Genomic DNA, 13,195 nt, shown 5'->3' with positions numbered 1-13,195 from the left:
TTTAAAAAGGAGGTTTTGACCTGTCTAAAGGGTTTGTTATGAAAGGTCATATTGCAGTGTTTAAATGGTAGACCTGATGCCATGTTTTACGCTGTCACTAGTGGATAGTACAATAGGTGCTGCAGACCACTAATGACATTGAACTTACAGGCACTGGGTATATATTATACCATGTACTAGTGACATATAGTTAAGTTGAATAAACCAATTAGGAATATCCCAATTTGAACACTTTGAAAGGGGGAGCGCAGGAACTTTACTACTGATTAGCAGTGGTAAAGTGCCTAGATGTCTACCACCACCAAAAAAAACTAGAGTTCAGCAAAAGGTCAAAAATATGGGGTGACCATGCAGAAAAGTAGGATTTCCTACACTGCTCTGTACTTCATCCCAGCTCACCAGATCTAAAAGTAGGTATTTAGTCCTGTGTCTGCAACTTTTCTGGAGTCTGAGAGATTCTTCAGTTGTACTTAGTAGTTGTATGATCTATTTAAAGCATTGCTATTCCCTCGTATACCTCTTCCTTTACTTTCCCTTTTTGTCCTTTCCCTGTGAATTTTAAGTGATTTGTTACTACTGTGAGTCAAGTGGAAGAGCCATGAAGATAAAATTAAGTTACAGATGTCACAATCTCAAACATTGGACAGAAGAGTTTTCCATCGGGGTAGACAAATCTCATGTGCTCAGAAACTAGAGCTACCATTCATGTATGGCAGAGACGTTCCTGGTTCACACAACATTCATATGTGTAAGTTTACACCAGTCATATAGCCTTTGCCTTAGAGAGCAGTAGTCACTGTAATGTGTTAAGTACATTATCATTGTAGATGCTATCTGAAAGAGACAGTTCTAGATTCCTTACCTTTAGAATTACCCCCAGGCGTCAGACTAGATCCAGATAATTTTTTCATCAGCAGTACCTCTGCGCGTTAAAAGGTGGCAGCGTTGTGGTCGCTGGGATGGCGTTGCGATAGCTACTTTGACGACGCCCTCGCGCGCTGATAGCAGTTCTGTACTTTTCCGCACCAGCCAGCGCAACTCCGGAAAGAGTGGTACCTCCAGTCACTTTTTGACTGACTTTTTTGCGACTTTTGTCAACCCCGTTTTTTGAGTCTATCGACTTCTGGTGCACGCAGGGAAGTTCAGATGTCCTCAACCCGGCTTCAAGGCTTGCTACACCTGTCGCAAGCTTATGTCTGTTACGGACCCGCACTGCCTGTACCTGGAGTGCAACCATGATCCCAAGTCGTGCTCCCACTGCCGGACCATGAATCAGAAGTCTTTGCAGGAGCGGTCCCGAAAGCTTCTTGAGGCCCGGCAGTCCGCACTGCGCCATTCGAGGTCCCAGCCGCGTGGGAGGTTGAGGGACCGGTCGAGGCGTTACCAGCACACGTCATTGAAGTCTTCACATTCCTCCGGTAAAAGTCAAAGCACAAGAAGAAGAAGAAGCATCATCGTTCTTCGACTTCTCCCCGTCCGTTGGCTCCACGTGCGGACTCAGAGTTTCCCTCCCTTTCCGGGAGCTAGAGCGACCCCTGCCCAGCTTTGGAGTTTTTACGAAGCGATGAATGCCATCTTTGGGCAGCCTGACTCCCCGGCGCGCCGTTGGGCCCCGCAGACTCGGCTGGGGGCCCAGCACCTTCGACGCCGGCAGCTCTGGCCCGGCACCACAGGGTCCCCTTGGATCCAGGCTTTGATCCGGATTGGCGCCGGTCGACCTTGTAACACCTCCCCCGGTGCCGATTTCACTGACACCACGTCCGCAACCAACGCCGGTTGTGTCCCCAGCTTGCGTTGACCCCGGCCCCCACCCTGACTTGGACATGGAGCCGGACCGACGTCAGAACCGGCGCCGAGCGGTACTTTTGTACCTCTGTTCTACCCTTGTGTTCCCTGCAGGACAGATTGGCAACCAGAGGAGGGTGAGGAGGACTAGGAGGGGTCTGGAGAACCTTTAGCTGACCAATATGATGTACCGGACTGGAGAGAGGAGCTGGGGGAAACCAGTGGTCTGGACACCTCCCCAAACCCCGGCATGCTGTCTCCTCCTACCATGGCTATGGAGGAGGGTGCTTCATACGCAGTTGTGTTGCATAGGGCGGCCAAGGCCCTCAACATCGAGCTACCTACGTTGGCGGTCAGGATGAATCTCCTGATGGAGTTGATGGAGGTGCTTCATCCGGCAGCGGCCTCTTCGGAGCCCCTGATGCCTTTCAGTGAAGCCCAACACAGGGGCTCCTGTAGATAAGATGATCGCCCGACACCACCGCCTGGCTACGGGCAACCCGTCTTTCCTCCAACACCCCACCCCTGAGAGCGTGGTGGTCCAAGCCTCTACATATCTAAAAACGCATTCCCTCACGCACCACCTGATAAGGAATCCAAAAAGCTGGACCATCTTGGGAAAAATATGTTTTCTTCCTCCAGTTTGGGACTGCGGTCGGTGAACACTGCATGTCTGTTGGGCTGTTACACCCAGTCAGTGTGGGATACAGTAGCGCAGGTGCTGCCACAGTGCCAGAGGAGGCCCTGGCCGTGCTCTCCTGTGCAGTTGCCGAGGGGAGGGACGCAGCCAAGTTTTCCATAAGATGTGGACTGGACACTGCCGACTCGCTAGGCAAGACGATTTTAACGTCGATACCCCTTTGACACCACACCTGGCTGAGGTTGACTGGTTTTTACAGGGATGTCCAGGCTACCTTGTTGGACATGCCTTTTGATGGCCGTCACCTGTTCAGTGACTTAGCAGACAACGCGCTAAAGCGCTTCAAGGACTCCCAGGCTCTGGCCAAGTCCTTGGGCCACTCCACCCACCCTGTGCAGTCTGCTTTTCTTCCCTTTGGTGGCTTGGGAATGGGTGTCCTGCCACGTTCCGCCCAGAGCCACAGGCCTGAGCAAGCTGTCCAGCGCCTGCCTGGCTGGGGACATGGGACCCACCATCGTGGGTCTAGGGGCCAGCGAGCATGCCAGTCCACCAGGGCCCCTTCTGCAGGAGCCTCCAAACCCTCCTAGTCCGACCTTTTCAGTGCCACCGATAGCCAGTGGGCGGCAGGATTCGCCATCACCTCCCCCACTGGCGCACCAGTACGTCAGACAAGTGGGTTTTGCAGGTAGTCCGAAGGGGCTACTCCCTCCCTTTCAAGACTACCCCTCCATCCAAGCCACCTCCGTACCATCGCATGTCGTAGGATCATTTGGCCCTTCTCCAACAAGAAGTTACGGCTCTCTTGGCTAAGAGAGCTATTGAGCGAGTTCCTGCCCCAGAAATAGTTTGTGGTTGCTATTTCCACTACTTTCTGGTGCTCAAGAAGGACAAAGGTCTGCGTCCTATCTTGGATCTCAGGAATGTCAATCGCTTCCTCCAGAAGGAGAAGTTAAAAATGTTGACGCTAGCTCAGGTCCTGTCTGCTCTCGGCCCTGGGAGTAGCGTTGGACTTGCAGGACGCTTTCTTGCACATCCCCGTCCTGCCTGCCCACCGGCATTACCTGCGGTTCACGGTAGGCCACGAGCACTTTCAGTTTAACATGCTCCCCTTTTGCCTTACCAGCGCCCCTTGGGTGTTCACGAAAGTGATGGCGGTGGCCGCAGCTCATCTGCACAGATCAGGGGTTCCAGCCTTCCCCTATCTCGACAATTGGCTCTTGAAGGCTGGCTTGCCCCAGACAGTCGTCTCTCACCTCCAGACTATGGTGAACCTCCTGCACTCGCTGGGGTTCACTATAAACGTGCCAAAGTCACACCTGATTCCCTCTCAGAAGCTCATTTTCATCGGAGCATTTCTGGACATGACTCAGTTTTGGGCTTATCCTCCCGAGCAGCGTGTCCGGGTTATTCAAGCTATGATTCTGATCTTTCAGTCTCTATCCCGGGTTTGACAGAATGACCCTGAGGCTGCTGGGCATAATGGCCTCCTGGATCCTTCTAGTAGATCATGCCAGGTGGCATATGCAGGCTCTGCAGTGGGGCCTGAAGTTCCTGTGGGCACAGCATCAGGAGAATCTGTCCGATTGCACTCAGATCTCAGCGGGCACTGCACGACAATTGCAGCGGTGGCTAACGAACCAGGATTGGGTCAACTGCAGATCCCTTTTCCTTCCGCAACCGGAATTCACAGTGGTGACGGATGCATCACTTCTGGGGTGGGGCGGCCACATGGGCGAGGCGGAGATCAGAGGCATCTGGTCTCTGGCGCAGTCCGGGCTCATATCAGCCTTCTGGAGCTCCGGGCGATCCGTCTTGCGCTAAAAGCATTCCTTCCACACCACCGCCATGCGGTACTGCAACAAACAGGGCGGGTGGGGTTGTAGACCCTATGTCAAGAGGCTCTCCGCCTCTGGACATGGCTGGAACATCCGGTCATATCCCTGGTGGTTCAACACCTTACAGGTTCACTGAACGCCAGGGCGGACGAACTCAGCTGCAGGTGCATGATGGATCACGAATGGCGTTTCCACTCTCCACTCGGAGGTGGTGCAAGGAGTTTTTCAGCAGTGGGAATAGTAGTTAGATCTATTCACCACCGAAGAGAACGCTCAATGTCCGCCATTCTGCGCGTTGGAATTTCCAAGGTGGCACTCGCTAGGCAACGCTTTTCGTCACAATTGCAGTTTCGGCCTTCTATACTCCTTTCCGCCTATATATTACTTCTGCTTAGGGTGCTGAAGAAGATCAAGCGCGACCGGGCCCAAGACATTCTTGTGGCTCCGGATTGGGCAGAAAGAGTCTGGTATCCCGAGCTGTTACACATGGCCATCGATCCTCCGATCAGACTGCCTGTAACGGAGGATCTTCTGTCGCAGCATCAGAGGAAGGTCCTCCACCCGAGCCTGTCCAGCCTCCACCTCCTTGCATGGAGATTGAGCGACGACAGTTGCCAGCCTTCAACCTTGCTCCCGAAGTCTGTGATGTTATCTTGGCAGCCAGGAGTCCATCCACTAATAAACGCCTGCAGATGGAACAAATGTGTGGCATGGTATGCAGCAAAGGCTGTTGATCCCTTTTCCGCCCCTCTTTCTGAGGTTCTCTTGTCCCTCCTTCCTTTGGCCCAGCAGCACTTTGCTTTGGGCACTCTTAAGGACTATCTCTCAGCCATTTCAGCCTTTATTAGGTTTCCTGATCAGCCTTCTCTTTTCAAGTGCCCTGTTGTAAATCGCTTTCTTAATGGCATTACTCCTCTTTTTCCTCCTGTTCCTTCGTAATGCCTCTGTGGAACTTGAACTTGGTTAATTATCTTATGTGCGCTCCTTTTGAGCTGCTACATAACTGTCCTCTCAGACTTCTCACTTTAAAGACTGTCTTTCTGGTTGCCATCACCTCTGCTCGCAGGGTGAGTGAGCTCCAGGGTCTTTCTTCAAAACCTCCTTTTCTGGCGGTTCATCCGGACAAAGATGTCCTTTGAACTCGATCCTCTTGTCTTCCCAAAGTGGTTACTTCTTTCCACATTGGTAAAACCATCCCTTTGCCCACCTAAGCATCCTTCTAAGGAGGAAGAGAAGCACCACCTTCTGGATCCAAAACATTGCCTTTTATTTTATTTGGATTGCATCAAGCAAATCCAGGTGGATGACCAGCTCTTTGTTGACTACGTGGGCGCCATAAAAGGTCGGCCCGTACACAAACGGACCATCTGTAGGTGGCTTGTTTTGTGCGTTAAAGGTTGCTACTCTTTGACAAAGAAGGAGCCTCCAGTGGGACTGCGCGCCCATTCCACCAGGGGGACGGCGGCTACCACTGCTTTAGGACAGGGATTCCTCCTCAGTTAAATCTGTCACTGTCACTTCTCTGCACTCCTTCACAAAACACTACGGCCTGGAAAGCCAAGTCCGGAGAAACGGCTTCTTTGGCCGTTCTGTTCTCCAGGACTTTCTGGTGTGAACTTGGTTCTGAGACCCACCTCCAGGGTTGGTATTGTTCGGGTATCTTTTCTTAAGGTAAGGAAGCTACAACTAATTGTCTCTCTTTCAGATGAACAAGTTACTTTGGTAGCAATATATCTGTAAGAGACATAGATTAGTTATAGATTCCTTACCGCCCCACCCATCCTCCCCGTTATGCGAACTGACTTCCAGGGTCAGGGAATCCCTTTCAGGGACCTAGTTTTGTGCACCAGTGGTCCGTGTCTTGCATAGCTCTGCTCTTCTGGCGGGGAATGTCATGTAAAAGAACTGACATCAGCCCGCGAGGGCAGCGTCTTAAGTAGCTACCGCAACGTCATCCCTGTGACCACGATGCCAACGACGAGCATGGTACCGACCGACGCCACCTTTCGATGCACAGGTGTACTGCTGACGAAAAACGTCTCTGGATCCAGCCTGACACCTCTGAGTAATTCTATAGGTAAGGAATCTATAACTAATCTGTCTCTTACAGATATATCGTTACCGAAGGTAAGTAACTTGTTCGACAGGCCCGGACTGGGAACACAAACCAGCCCTGACAATACAGCTGGTCCAACCGGGGTAGAGGGAAAGTTGCAAGTGAGAAGCACTGCTGCCACCGGCTGCTTTAGCCCTGCTGCCCACTTTTGTTACAGGGGTCAATATTTCAACACTGCTGCAAAACCGGCCCCCAGTAACAAAGCAGGCCTCCCATCGCTCGAAAACCAGCCCCCACCCTTCCGGGCCACTGGGAAAACGCCCGGTGCCCTCTACGGTCAGTCCAGCCCTGAATGCTACTAATACGTGTCCTTAACTCAGCATGAATCAGCTTTAAGTATGTTACAGAAAAATACCAATTTTTGCCTCATTTCTGAAAGCAGACATTTTGCCTCCAAATCCAAAGTTTTCTGGGTGATTAAACATAATTCCCACAAACGGTTGTCCTTTTTCTTAAGATCAGTTTGTTTCGGTCTTTGAGTCCTCAAAGCCCTAATGCCAATTATGAATAGAATCTGCCTCATATGCCCATATATCGCAACCACATGCCAGGGGTTGCCACTATAGACCAGGGAATGCCCACAATAAAACAAAGGATGCCTACAATGTATCAACTTATACCAGGGCTATCATTTTGTTGCAGATTACCTTAATAATATCAAATGTGTCCACAACGATCTAAGGCCACTTTATTCACTAGCCGACATACCCAGACACACAGGCTGCAGTACACGTAACAATGCTCCATTCGCTTGCATGCTTCACCTCATATGCATGCTCTCCAATACAGACACTAAGACACCAATTCGCACTCAAGGACCCACACTCCAGTGTCTCCCATGCCTCCTGTTGGATAATAAAGAATGCATTGCTAATGGCTCTGATTGGATCTGTTATCTTTAGTCCATCCAGGAATAGTGCGTATCTGCTCTGGCCCTTTTTGATCTCCACCTTCATTGGATGTCTGACCTTGATAGAGAAGAGTAGCTGTCCAAAAAGGAACACAGGCCCCCCAGTTCCTTTCATTAGCTGGCGGTTTCTGACTGTAACTCAAGGAAAGAGGTGGTGATCAGTACAGGTTTTTCATGGACTGTGGACAAAGCCATTAGTTCAGAGTAAAAGTCTGTCCTTTCTCTTGGTTTTACCTCTAGGTTGTGCATGTTGAGATTATAATGGGGTGAGTGACAACTCTCATACATGTCATCTTTGATAATGGAAAAAGTGACTAAATATGTAGTCTTCTGGGGCACCTTTGCCCTGAATACCAGTGTTTCTCAATAACAAATAGTGACTGTGGGCTGAAAAATGTAGTGGTGGCCGACACAATTGGGCGGTGGTGAGGTGAGTGGAGGCGGCGCGGGAGTGCAGGGGGGAGGGGGTGGTTAATAATAATAAAAAGAAATTAAAAACAACTTACCTGGAGCTGCGGCTGTCTCCCACGTCATGCCTTCTTGTTCTTTTCCTGGTCCCAGGCTCCTAGCATACACTGGGACAGACTCCCTGTGCAATCCCCACGCTGCTCTCATGCTATAGGAGAAGCCCAGGGTTTGGTCTGAGCGGGCTGAAAAGACGCTCCGTTCAGACCAAGGAGTCTGTTGAGTTTCTCCTGTCGGCTGTTCAATGCAGCCGGGCTGAAGAAACCTAAGTGTGTATGTGTGTTTGGCCGGTCAAACACATATGCGCACTTTAAGAGTACAGCCCCCCCCCCTCCCTGAACGCGCTCGCTCAGAGCCGGCAAATGAAAAATGGAATGATTTAGGTAATTAATTCATTTTTCACCCGCTTGCTCTGAGCTAGTGGGGCGACACTCCTGCGCCATTGCGGAGGAGCCACCCCTGGAAAAATGTATCATTCTCCTACCAGTGATGCGTGATCTTTGATGATAAAAAGCACTGGGGAAATTCCATAGCCTCCTTGCATGAGGTGCATGTAACAAATATTATTCCAATTGAAGCCTGTGGTGCTGCTATGTGTGATTTAGTCAAGGACTTTCTCCTCCAGCTGAGGAAACCGTTGTAATAGCAAAATCCTGGGACTGCCCAAATAGTCTCAGAATTTTGCTATTTACCACTAGATATGTCTTTTGTTGGTGAGAAGATTAAGTGTAACACTGGTTTCTTTGGCTAGCAATTTTAAGTAATCCCTGCACTCACATGACCAGATTGTTATTCAGCGAGATGATAAAACTGAAGAATGCAGCGAGATGATAAAACTGAAGAATGCTTATGTGATCCCAGTTATTGTTACCTTTGCAGAAATATGAGTGTTTGTAATCTGGAATATTACCCAGTCCTCCAGATTAAATCGTATCCCAGTGCAAGCAAAAGATTGATTTTATTTTACTCTCGTTTTGTAAGAACAAAAAAAGCTTGTTCTATTTTGATGCACAGTACCCGTGTTGTACCTTATTTGAACTGTGTATTTTGTAGCTGCGAGGGTACATAAATAATTAATTTTAGGGTGGATCTGATTGTGGAAATGTTATGCTAACTGAAGTGAACGCTCATCTTTGGTCTTCACAAGCCTAGACATATGTTAAGTCATGTATGAATGTCTCCATTGTCAGTGGCTATTATAACTTGCTGAAAAACAGGTGCCTGCGACCTGTATTGACTAGTTTGGGTCCCAAACCATTTTTTAGTAACCTCGGGCCATATATAGGTGGCCAAATACCGGTCGGTAACACTGAAAAAGGGTTTTTTTTTTCGGTGTTACCGACATTTATTTAGCCATGTGAGATGTATGTAATATCGAATCGATAATAACGAATCAGTAAAAAATGTATTTACCAATTTGTAATTACCGAAACAATGAATACCGAATCGGTATTTACCACGTTTCAAGAGCATGTGGTAATCGGGTGCAGTGCATAAAAACAGGCCCAAAATGCATCTGTCTGGACACAATGGCAGGCCTCTACCTCATAGCAAGGCGGCTACGCTTGAGAGCAGCAGGAATGAGGATCTGGAGACGTGAAGAGCGGGTGTACAGATTACGCATCACATTGTTCCAATTGCCAGAACCTGAAATACATAAAAGATACAGTTTGCACCCAGACACCATCCTGGACCTAATACGGGACCTAAGACCCTATCTGGAGCATCAGACACCAAGGGCCCACGCAATCCCCACCCATGTTCAGGTACTCTGCTGCCTGCACCTCCTTGCATCAGGAAGTTTCCAGGGTGTGATAGCTGCAGTGGGTGGAGTGTCACAGAGCTGTCTATCCCGTTTCTTCCACACCTTCCTGGACGCCATGATGGACAGAATGGAACATTACATTTCCTTCCCCAGTACACAGGCGGAGCTGCAGAGAACCAAGCTGGATTTCTACCAACTTGCCCATGTCCCCAACGTAATTGGCTGCATCGATGGGACCCATATTCCCATCTGCCCACCTGCAGCAAGTGAATACATATACAGAAACCGCAAATCCACTCACTCAATCAATGTGCAGGTGATCTGCAATGCCAAATACATTATAACAGACATCGTGGCCAAATTTCCCGGGAGTAGCCACGACGCGTACATCTTCAGGAACAGTGGCATACATACACGTCTGCTTGCTGGTGAATTTGGCGACAAATACATACTAGGTAAGTAAATGTGACACACCCTGATGTACACCCTGGCTCAAGCTGTTGGTCACACAAATCAATGCCACTTACTTCTGTTCATAGGTGACAGCGCATATGCCCTCCGGCCATATCTACTCACACCATATCTCAACCCAACCACCCGAAGGGAGAGGAGATACAATGTGGCACATAAGAGCACACGCAACGTGGTGGAGCGCACATTTGGCTTGCTCAAAAGCAGATTCCGTTGCCTTCACAAAACAGGAGGTGCACGTCTGTACAGCCCCATCAAATGTTGCAAGATAATTGCTACGTGTGCAATGCTACACAATCTGGCCACTAAAAAAGGAACAGCAGTGGAACTAACTGAGTCAGAGGACGAGGACAACCCTCAGCCAGAGCCCTGCGCAGCTGGTGTTGCAATTGAACATGATGGAAGACAGAGACGTGCAGAGATTACGTCAAACTATTTCTGAGTGAGCAACCACACTGAGCCATTAACAGTTACATGTAGAGGTGTTTATTGGGCACACCTCCAGTATTGTGAGCATTGTCCAATTGGACATGGGTTACATCACCCATCACATGCATGTACGCAGCCATAGTCCTTTACTTCCTGCGTCCACGTGCTGCACGTGCACGTTCCCCATCGACACTGTCTGGTGTGTTGGACTGTTCCTGTGCTGGCACGTTTCGTCCACTGCGCCTCCTGCACTCGGTGGGTGAGGGTGTAATGCTACCACGGCTGGTAGCCTCCTCACTAACCCCCCCCCACCCCCCCTTCCATATTGGACGCCTTGGCATTCTGCACGAGCTATAGCACAGAGGTCATGGACACCATCCCCCTGGCCACATCCCTGCTGCAATGCGCCATCTCCTCCTGCATGGCAATGGACCTGCGACACATCAGTGATGTTGTAGTGGCCAGCCGGTTCACCGACTTAGTATAGGCCTGGAGTCTCTGTCTCTCCCGGCGCCTGCCAACACGGTCCTGCTCAAGCTGGCTGCAGAGGTTGTCCACCGAGGTAGCTACTCTCTCCATCCCTGCACACAAGTTCTCCCCCATGGCACTGATGCCCTTCTTCATCTTGTGCATATGCCTGTTTATGTTTGCCACCTCCCTGTGCATTGACTTCATCTCCCTCCATTGCAGGCGCTGGACCTTCAGCATGTTGCCTTCCAGTCCAGCAAACACACTGTCACCCTGCTCGGATGCTTCTGGACTGTCCGGCCTTGCCCTGCGGCGTCTTGATGAGATGTGGGCGCCCTCGGATGCAGAACCAGTTCTCCCTGTTGGATCTATCTCCTATGGGACTTTGTTCGCCCAATCTGCCCTCCTCCGACTCCTCCGACTCCTCCATCTGCTGGAGGGTGACCACGGCATGCCTCCTGCCTGACTGAGGTGGTGGTGGTGGTGTTGGTGAATGTCGCAGTGGTGACTGAGTGAGAGGGGATTGCGGCCCTCCCTGGCGCTGTGGTGATGGCTGTGGTGGAGGATTGGCTGCCTGTGATGGCGCAGAGCTGGTGGTCCCTGCAGACATGCTGTCATCATCATGTTGCCTCCCCTCTGGCCTGGCTGACCTGCCTCTGCTGCCCTCTGCTGGACTGCGAGATGACTCGCCTGTAATGACACAAATGTAAATATACTCAATGCTCTGTCTGCAATGGCATTATATTAAACTACATGCGCACAGTGGTTGTCCTGACCTATCCAACTAATTTACCATGCTATAGTGTATGCTGGCCTGACTGTCCTGATCATGAGTTCACACTGACTACATCACCCATAATGCATTGCAGGTAACCAGTAAGACATAGTGTGTAGTGGGAGCCCTTTTACCACTATGGGGATTGGGGTTGGGGAGGGGGTAGCGCAGCATGCTGGGCATGCTTCTTACCTTGTTTTCTTGCTGCTCTGGCGGAGCTATCTGCGTCTCCCACGCCACTCACACTCTCCGGCTGGATGGTGGACTCCACCATCTGTTCCAGTGGTGTTGGTGCTGGGGCTCGGTTTTTACCTCCTCCTGTTTTGCCAGCCTGCCTCTGTCTCTCTGCCATCCTCAGTTTTGCTGTCTTCCTGAGGTCGTACCACCTCTTTCTGATGTCCTCTATGGTGCGCAGGGTCACACCTATGGCATTGATCTTGTCCCGAATGCCACTCCAGATTTGCCTCTTCTGTGACTCTGGCACTTGGTGGGACTGGGCTCCAAAAAGCTTGTGGTGCTCTGGGCTGACATCCTGGATCAGGACCTCAAGCTCCTTGTCACTGAACTTGAGTTTTCGTTTTCTACCACCTCCCTCCTTCTCCCTGTCCTGGCTTGCCATTTCAATGCTTGTTTTGTTGTTTTTCTGCCTTGCTTGTGGCTGTGTGGCTGTGTTGCTGCTGGCTCCTCAGCTCTCCTGCCTGCCTCACAGTGAGCTCCTGGTCCTGTGCACCTGGCTGGGTGTGGCCACTTCCTGTTAGGGAGGTAATTGGGTGTATCAGGATTGGCTGATTCACCAAATAACGATTTTTTGAATTACCGATTCGGTATTTACGAATTCGGTAATGGATTCTGTAACACCGAATCGGTATTAGGCTTTCGGTATTTTTGATTTTTTACCGATTAGTTCAGATTTGGTATTTAATACCGAATTGTAACGAATCGGTAAAGTTTAACGAATTTTTATCTACATCACGTTTACCGAATTCTTAATACCGATTCGGTATTAAGGATTCGGTATTCGCAATTTACCTACATATGGCCCCTCGTGTTGTTAAACCGCCACTTTGAGTTTTGCAGTCAATAAGTTCTTAAGGGCTGCTCCTTCACTGAGGGAGGAGTTAGGGGAATGATTTTCTTTTCATCAGTTTCCCTCAGGAAGGAAACTTAACGTTTTATTTGCTCTGGGTATTGTTAGAATCTTGCTGTGCAACATGGTCTTTGTTGTGTTCATGTGTGTTTAAGATTTTACGTTTTACACGATATTTTAGCCTTTTTTGTAAAATATATCGTGATAAGGATGTAGTGTAGTTGAGATTTGGGCTGTTTGGATGATCATCTATTAAAACAAATGGCTGATTCTCCTTTGCGTAAATACGCCCTGCCAGTTAGTGCCATGCATAAGGTGTATGTCATTATGGAATGGTGCAATGAAACATAAAAGAATTGTCAAGAAACACTTCACTTGGTCTTTGCTCAAATACATTTTCTACAAACCATGAAAATACCTGTGATCTGCCTGATGCTAAATCAATAGCA

At 49.6% G+C, this 13,195-nt stretch overlaps 1 protein-coding gene across 12 annotated transcripts in view; it reads left to right on the top strand.

The window, feature by feature from the left end:
- The window catches only part of LOC147732987 (protein 4.1-like), a 586,946-nt gene that overhangs the window by 184,460 nt on the left and 389,291 nt on the right, over positions 1-13,195 (top strand). The gene's annotated exons all lie outside the window — the stretch shown is intronic.

The sequence above is a fragment of the Lissotriton vulgaris genome, chromosome 2_1 (genome assembly GCF_964263255.1).
Source record: "Lissotriton vulgaris chromosome 2_1, aLisVul1.2, whole genome shotgun sequence".
NCBI lineage: Eukaryota > Metazoa > Chordata > Amphibia > Caudata > Salamandridae > Lissotriton > Lissotriton vulgaris.
The sequence above is the reverse complement of the archived record's forward strand: the minus strand, read 5'-3'. Positions and strand labels throughout refer to the sequence as shown.